Raw genomic sequence first — 6,840 nt, 5'->3', positions numbered from 1 at the left:
CCCTAACTCACATTCATACATACACATACTAGGGCCAATTTAGACAGGAGACAACTAACCTACCAGCATGTCTTTGGAGCAGGGGCGGACTAACCATCTGGGAACTCGGGTACTGCCCGAGGGCCCAGGGTCAGTAAAGGGCCCCATGAGTTGCCCTTGGTACCTTTCATAGGCTTTTTTGGGTGTGGTTTGAGAGTGGGCGAGGCCCCATGATCCCCCATTGCCCGGGGGCCGCATGAGTTGTCAGTCCGCTCCTGCTTTGGAGTGTGGAAGGAAACCCACACAGACACAGGGAGAACATGCAAACTCCAAGCAGGTGGTGCTGTGGTTAGGATTTGAACCAATGACCCAAGTACTTCAAATTCCAACCACGGCATCACCTGCCTGGAGTTTGCATGTTCTCCCTGTGTCTGCGTGGGTTTCCTCTGGGTACTCCGGTTTCCTCCCACTCTCCAAAAACATGCTGGTAGGTGAATGTGCTCCTGTCTAAATTGTCCCTAGTATGTGTATGTATGAATGTGAGTTAGGGACCTTAGATTGTACGCCCCTTGAGGGTTAGGCTGCTTTCACACTGAGGAGTTTTTCAAGTGTGTTTGCATTAAAAAAAGCGCCTGAAAAGCTCAAGAAATCTACTTCCCTTTGTATGTCTATATATGTTCTAACACTAGGGTGCTGCGCTTGCGGTGCGGTGTAAAAACTCCTGCTTTCAACATCTTTGGGGCATGTTTAAGGAGTTAAAAAAAACGCCCCAAAAATGTCTCTTCCTGTTGAAATCAATGGAAAACTCATGAAAAACGCCTGAAAAGAGCCTCAAAAAAACCTCTGAGAAGCATTTTTGGAGCAGTTTTTAAAAAACGCTCAGAAAGCGCGGCAAAAGCGCAGTAAGAACACGGTAAAAATGCCTATGCGTTTTAGCGGCGGATCATTGTGAAAGTAGCCTTAGGGACTGATGTGAATGTACAATATACAGTGGGGATCGAAAGTTTGGGCACCCCAGCTAAAAATTTGTATTAATGTGCATAAAGAAGCCAAGGAAAGATGGAAAAATCTCCAAAAGGCATTAAATTACAGATTAGACATTCTTATAATATGTCAACAAAAGTTAGATTTTATTTCCATCATTTACACTTTCAAAATAACAGAAAACAAAAAAATGGCGTCTGCAAAAGTTTGGGCCCCCTGCAGAATTTATAGCATGCACTGCCCCCTTTGCCAAGCTGAGACCTGCCAGTGTCATGGATTGTTCTCAATCATCGTCTGGGAAGACCAGGTGATGTCAATCTCAAAGGTTTTAAATGCCCAGACTCATCTGACCTTGCCCCAACAATCAGCACCATGGGTTCTTCTAAGCAGTTGTCTAGAAAACTGAAACTGAAAATAGTTGACGCCCACAAAGCTGGAGAAGGCTATAAGAAGATAGCAAAGCGTTTTCAGATGTCAATATCCTCTGTTCGGAATGTAATTAAGAAATGGCAGTCATCAGGAACAGTGGAAGTTAAAGCAAGATCTGGAAGAGCAAGAAAAATATCAGACAGAACAGCTCGCAGGATTGTGAGAAAAACAATTCAAAACCCACGTTTGACTGCACGATCCCTCCAGAAAGATCTGGCAGACACTGGAGTTGTGGTACACTATTCCACTATAAAGAGATACTTGTACAAATATGGTCTTCATGGAAGAGTCATCAGAAGAAAACCTCTTCTACGTCCTCACCACAAAAATCATCGTTTGAACTTTACAAATGAACATATAGACAAGCCTGATGCATTTTGGAAACAAGTTCTGTGGACCGATGAGGTTAAAATTGAACTTTTTGGCCGGAATGAGCAAAGGTACGTTTGGAGAAGAAGGGGCACAGAATTTAATGAAAAGAACCTCTGTCCAACTGTTAAGCATGGGGTTGGATCAATCATGCTTTGGGGTTGTGTTGCAGCCAGTGGCACTGGGAACATCTCACGAGTAGAAGGAAAAATGGATTCAATAAAATTTCAGCAAATTGTGGATGGTAACTTGATGCCATCTGTGAAAAAGCTGAAGTTAAAGAGAGGATGGCTTCTACAAATGGATAATGATCCTAAACACACCTCGAAATCCACGGGGGGATTACATCAAGAGGCGTAAACTGAAGGTTTTGCCATGGCCTTCACAATCTCCTGACCTCAACATCATTGAAAATCTATGGATAGACCTTAAAAGAGCCGTGCGTGACAGACAGCCCAGAAATCTCAAAGAACGGGAAGACTTTTGTAAGGAAGAATGGGCAAAGATACCTCAAACAAGAATTGAAAGACTCTTGGCTGGCTACAAAAAGTGTTTACAAGCTGTGATACTTGCCAAAGGGGGCAGTACAAGATATTAACTCTGCAGGGTGCCCAAACTTTTGCAGACGCCATTTTTTTGTTTTCTGTCATTTTGAAAGTGTAAATGATGGAAATAAAATCTAACTTTTGTTGACATATTATAAGAATGTCTAATCTGTAATTTGATGCCTTTTGGAGATTTTTCCATCTTTCCTTGGCTTCTTTATGCACATTAATACAAATTTTTAGCTGGGGTGCCCAAACTTTCGATCCCCACTGTATATGTAAAGCGCTGCGTACATTGAGGGCGATATATCAGTACCTGAAATAAATAAATAAATAAGTATCAATGGACTACAAATGTGATGATGTCACTGCGCTTATGTTCCATTAAGAACCACAAGTCCCTCTGTCGCAGTGTTTTTTATTTTTTTTCATTTACTGTTCCTAAATTATGTGAATATATTTATGTGGATATACAGGCAGAAAATTTATAGATAGACTCCCCGCACCCCATCCCCCATACTATTAGCAATCAATAAAAAAATAATAATAATAAATAAAGAATTAGACTCTACTTAGGAAGCAGCTCCCGCCAACCATTTCATCACTCCACTGTATCAAAAATATGTCAAATAATGGTGAAGTGCTTGCAGTATACCCATACAGTGACATTCTAATTGTATAAATTCATTCAGTACAAACTCCCATATGACAGTGATCGGTATGTACAGGAGAGGAGTGTGGAGGTATGACAGTGATCGGTATGTACAGGAGAGGAGTGTGGAGGTATGACAGTGATCAGTATGTACAGGAGAGGAGTGTGGGGGGTGTGACAGTGGGCAGTATGTACAGGAGAGGAGTGTGGGGGGTATGACAGTGGGCAGTATGTACAGGAGAGGAGTGTGGAGGGTATGACAGTGGGCAGTATGTACAGGAGAGGAGTGTGGAGGGTATGACAGTGGGCAGTATGTACAGGAGAGGAGTGTGGAGGTATGACAGTGGGCAGTATGTACAGGAGAGGAGTGTGGAGGGTATGACAGTGATCGGTATGTACAGGAGAGGAGTGTGGAGGTATGACAGTGATCTGTATGTACAGGAGAGGAGTGTGGAGGGTATGACAGTGATCGGTATGTACAGGAGAGGAGTGTGGGGGTATGACAGTGATCGGTACGTACAGGAGATGAGTGTGGAGGGTATGACAGTGATCGGTACGTACAGGAGAGGAGTGTGGAGGTATGACAGTGATCGGTACGTACAGGAGAGGAGTGTGGAGGGTATGACAGTGGGCGGTATGTACAGGAGAGGAGTGTGGAGGGTATGACAGTGATCGGTATGTACAGGAGAGGAGTGTGAAGGGTATGACAGTGATCGGTATGTACAGGAGAGGAGTGTGGGGGGTATGACAGTGATCGGTATGTACAGGAGAGGAGTGTGGGGGGTATGACAGCGGGCAGTATGTACAGGAGAGGAGTGTGGAGGTATGACAGCAGGTAGTATGTACAGGAGAGGAGTGTGGAGGGTATGACAGCAGGTAGTATGTACAGGAGAGGAGTGTGGAGGGTATGACAGTGATCGGTATGTACAGGAGAGGAGTGTGGAGGTATGACAGCAGGTAGTATGTACAGGAGAGGAGTGTGGAGGGTATGACAGCAGGTAGTATGTACAGGAGAGGAGTGTGGAGGGTATGACAGCAGGTAGTATGTACAGGAGAGGAGTGTGGTGGGTGTGACAGTGATCGGTATGTACAGGAGAGGAGTGTGGAGGTATGACAGTGATCGGTACGTACAGGAGAGGAGTGTGGAGGGTATGACAGTGGGCAGTATGTACAGGAGAGGAGTGTGGAGGGTGTGACAGCGATCGGTACGTACAGGAGAGGAGTGTGGAGGGTGTGACAGCGATCGGTACGTACAGGAGAGGAGTGTGGAGGGTGTGACAGCGATCGGTACGTACAGGAGAGGAGTGTGGAGGGTGTGACAGCGATCGGTACGTACAGGAGAGGAGTGTGGAGGGTGTGACAGCGATCGGTACGTACAGGAGAGGAGTGTGGAGGGTGTGACAGCGATCGGTACGTACAGGAGAGGAGTGTGGAGGGTGTGACAGTGGGCGGTATGTACAGGAGAGGAGTGTGGAGGGTGTGACAGCAATCGGTACGTACAGGAGAGGAGTGTGGAGGGTGTGACAGCGATCGGTACGTACAGGAGAGGAGTGCGGAGGGTGTGACAGTGATCGGTATGTACAGGAGAGGAGTGTGGGGGTATGACAGTGATCGGTACGTACAGGAGAGGAGTGTGGAGGTATGACAGTGATCGGTACGTACAGGAGAGGAGTGTGGAGGGTATGACAGTGGGCAGTATGTACAGGAGAGGAGTGTGGAGGGTGTGACAGAGATCGGTACGTACAGGAGAAGAGTGTGGAGGGTGTGACAGCGATCGGTACGTACAGGAGAAGAGTGTGGAGGGTGTGACAGCGATCGGTACGTACAGGAGAGGAGTGTGGAGGGTGTGACAGCGATCGGTACGTACAGGAGAGGAGTGTGTGACAGCGATCGGTACGTACAGGAGAGGAGTGTGGAGGGTGTGACAGCGATCGGTACGTACAGGAGAGGAGTGTGGAGGGTGTGACAGCGATCGGTACGTACAGGAGAGGAGTGTGGAGGGTGTGACAGCGATCGGTACGTACAGGAGAGGAGTGTGGAGGGTGTGACAGCGATCGGTACGTACAGGAGAGGAGTGTGGAGGGTGTGACAGTGGGCGGTATGTACAGGAGAGGAGTGTGGAGGGTGTGACAGCAATCGGTACGTACAGGAGAGGAGTGTGGAGGGTGTGACAGCGATCGGTACGTACAGGAGAGGAGTGCGGAGGGTGTGACAGTGATCGGTATGTACAGGAGAGGAGTGTGGGGGTATGACAGTGATCGGTACGTACAGGAGAGGAGTGTGGAGGTATGACAGTGATCGGTACGTACAGGAGAGGAGTGTGGAGGGTATGACAGTGGGCAGTATGTACAGGAGAGGAGTGTGGAGGGTGTGACAGAGATCGGTACGTACAGGAGAAGAGTGTGGAGGGTGTGACAGCGATCGGTACGTACAGGAGAAGAGTGTGGAGGGTGTGACAGCGATCGGTACGTACAGGAGAAGAGTGTGGAGGGTGTGACAGCGATCGGTACGTACAGGAGAGGAGTGTGGAGGGTGTGACAGCGATCGGTACGTACAGGAGAGGAGTGTGGAGGGTGTGACAGCGATCGGTACGTACAGGAGAGGAGTGTGGAGGGTGTGACAGCGATCGGTATGTACAGGAGAGGAGTGTGGAGGGTGTGACAGCGATCGGTACGTACAGGAGAGGAGTGTGGAGGGTGTGACAGCGATCGGTACGTACAGGAGAGGAGTGTGGAGGGTGTGACAGCGATCGGTACGTACAGGAGAGGAGTGTGGAGGGTGTGACAGCGATCGGTACGTACAGGAGAGGAGTGTGGAGGGTGTGACAGCGATCGGTACGTACAGGAGAGGAGTGTGGAGGGTGTGACAGCGATCGGTACGTACAGGAGAGGAGTGTGGAGGGTGTGACAGCGATCGGTACGTACAGGAGAGGAGTGTGGAGGGTGTGACAGCGATCGGTACGTACAGGAGAGGAGTGTGGAGGGTGTGACAGCGATCGGTACGTACAGGAGAGGAGTGTGGAGGGTGTGACAGCGATCGGTACGTACAGGAGAGGAGTGTGGAGGGTGTGACAGCGATCGGTACGTACAGGAGAGGAGTGTGGAGGGTGTGACAGTGGGCGGTATGTACAGGAGAGGAGTGTGGAGGGTGTGACAGCAATCGGTACGTACAGGAGAGGAGTGTGGAGGGTGTGACAGCGATCGGTACGTACAGGAGAGGAGTGCGGAGGGTGTGACAGTGATCGGTATGTACAGGAGAGGAGTGTGGGGGTATGACAGTGATCGGTACGTACAGGAGAGGAGTGTGGAGGTATGACAGTGATCGGTACGTACAGGAGAGGAGTGTGGAGGGTATGACAGTGGGCAGTATGTACAGGAGAGGAGTGTGGAGGGTGTGACAGAGATCGGTACGTACAGGAGAAGAGTGTGGAGGGTGTGACAGCGATCGGTACGTACAGGAGAAGAGTGTGGAGGGTGTGACAGCGATCGGTACGTACAGGAGAAGAGTGTGGAGGGTGTGACAGCGATCGGTACGTACAGGAGAGGAGTGTGGAGGGTGTGACAGCGATCGGTACGTACAGGAGAGGAGTGTGGAGGGTGTGACAGCGATCGGTACGTACAGGAGAGGAGTGTGGAGGGTGTGACAGCGATCGGTACGTACAGGAGAGGAGTGTGGAGGGTGTGACAGCGATCGGTACGTACAGGAGAGGAGTGTGGAGGGTGTGACAGCGATCGGTACGTACAGGAGAGGAGTGTGGAGGGTGTGACAGCGATCGGTACGTACAGGAGAGGAGTGTGGAGGGTGTGACAGCGATCGGTACGTACAGGAGAGGAGTGTGGAGGGTGTGACAGCGATCGGTACGTACAGGAGAAGAGTGTGGAG

Source organism: Staurois parvus, unplaced genomic scaffold (assembly GCF_062004578.1).
Source record: "Staurois parvus isolate SC_StPar_1 unplaced genomic scaffold, SC_StPar_1.0 ptg001180l, whole genome shotgun sequence".
In the NCBI taxonomy this organism is placed as follows: Eukaryota; Metazoa; Chordata; class Amphibia; order Anura; family Ranidae; genus Staurois; species Staurois parvus.
This window is presented reverse-complemented; position numbering follows the sequence as displayed.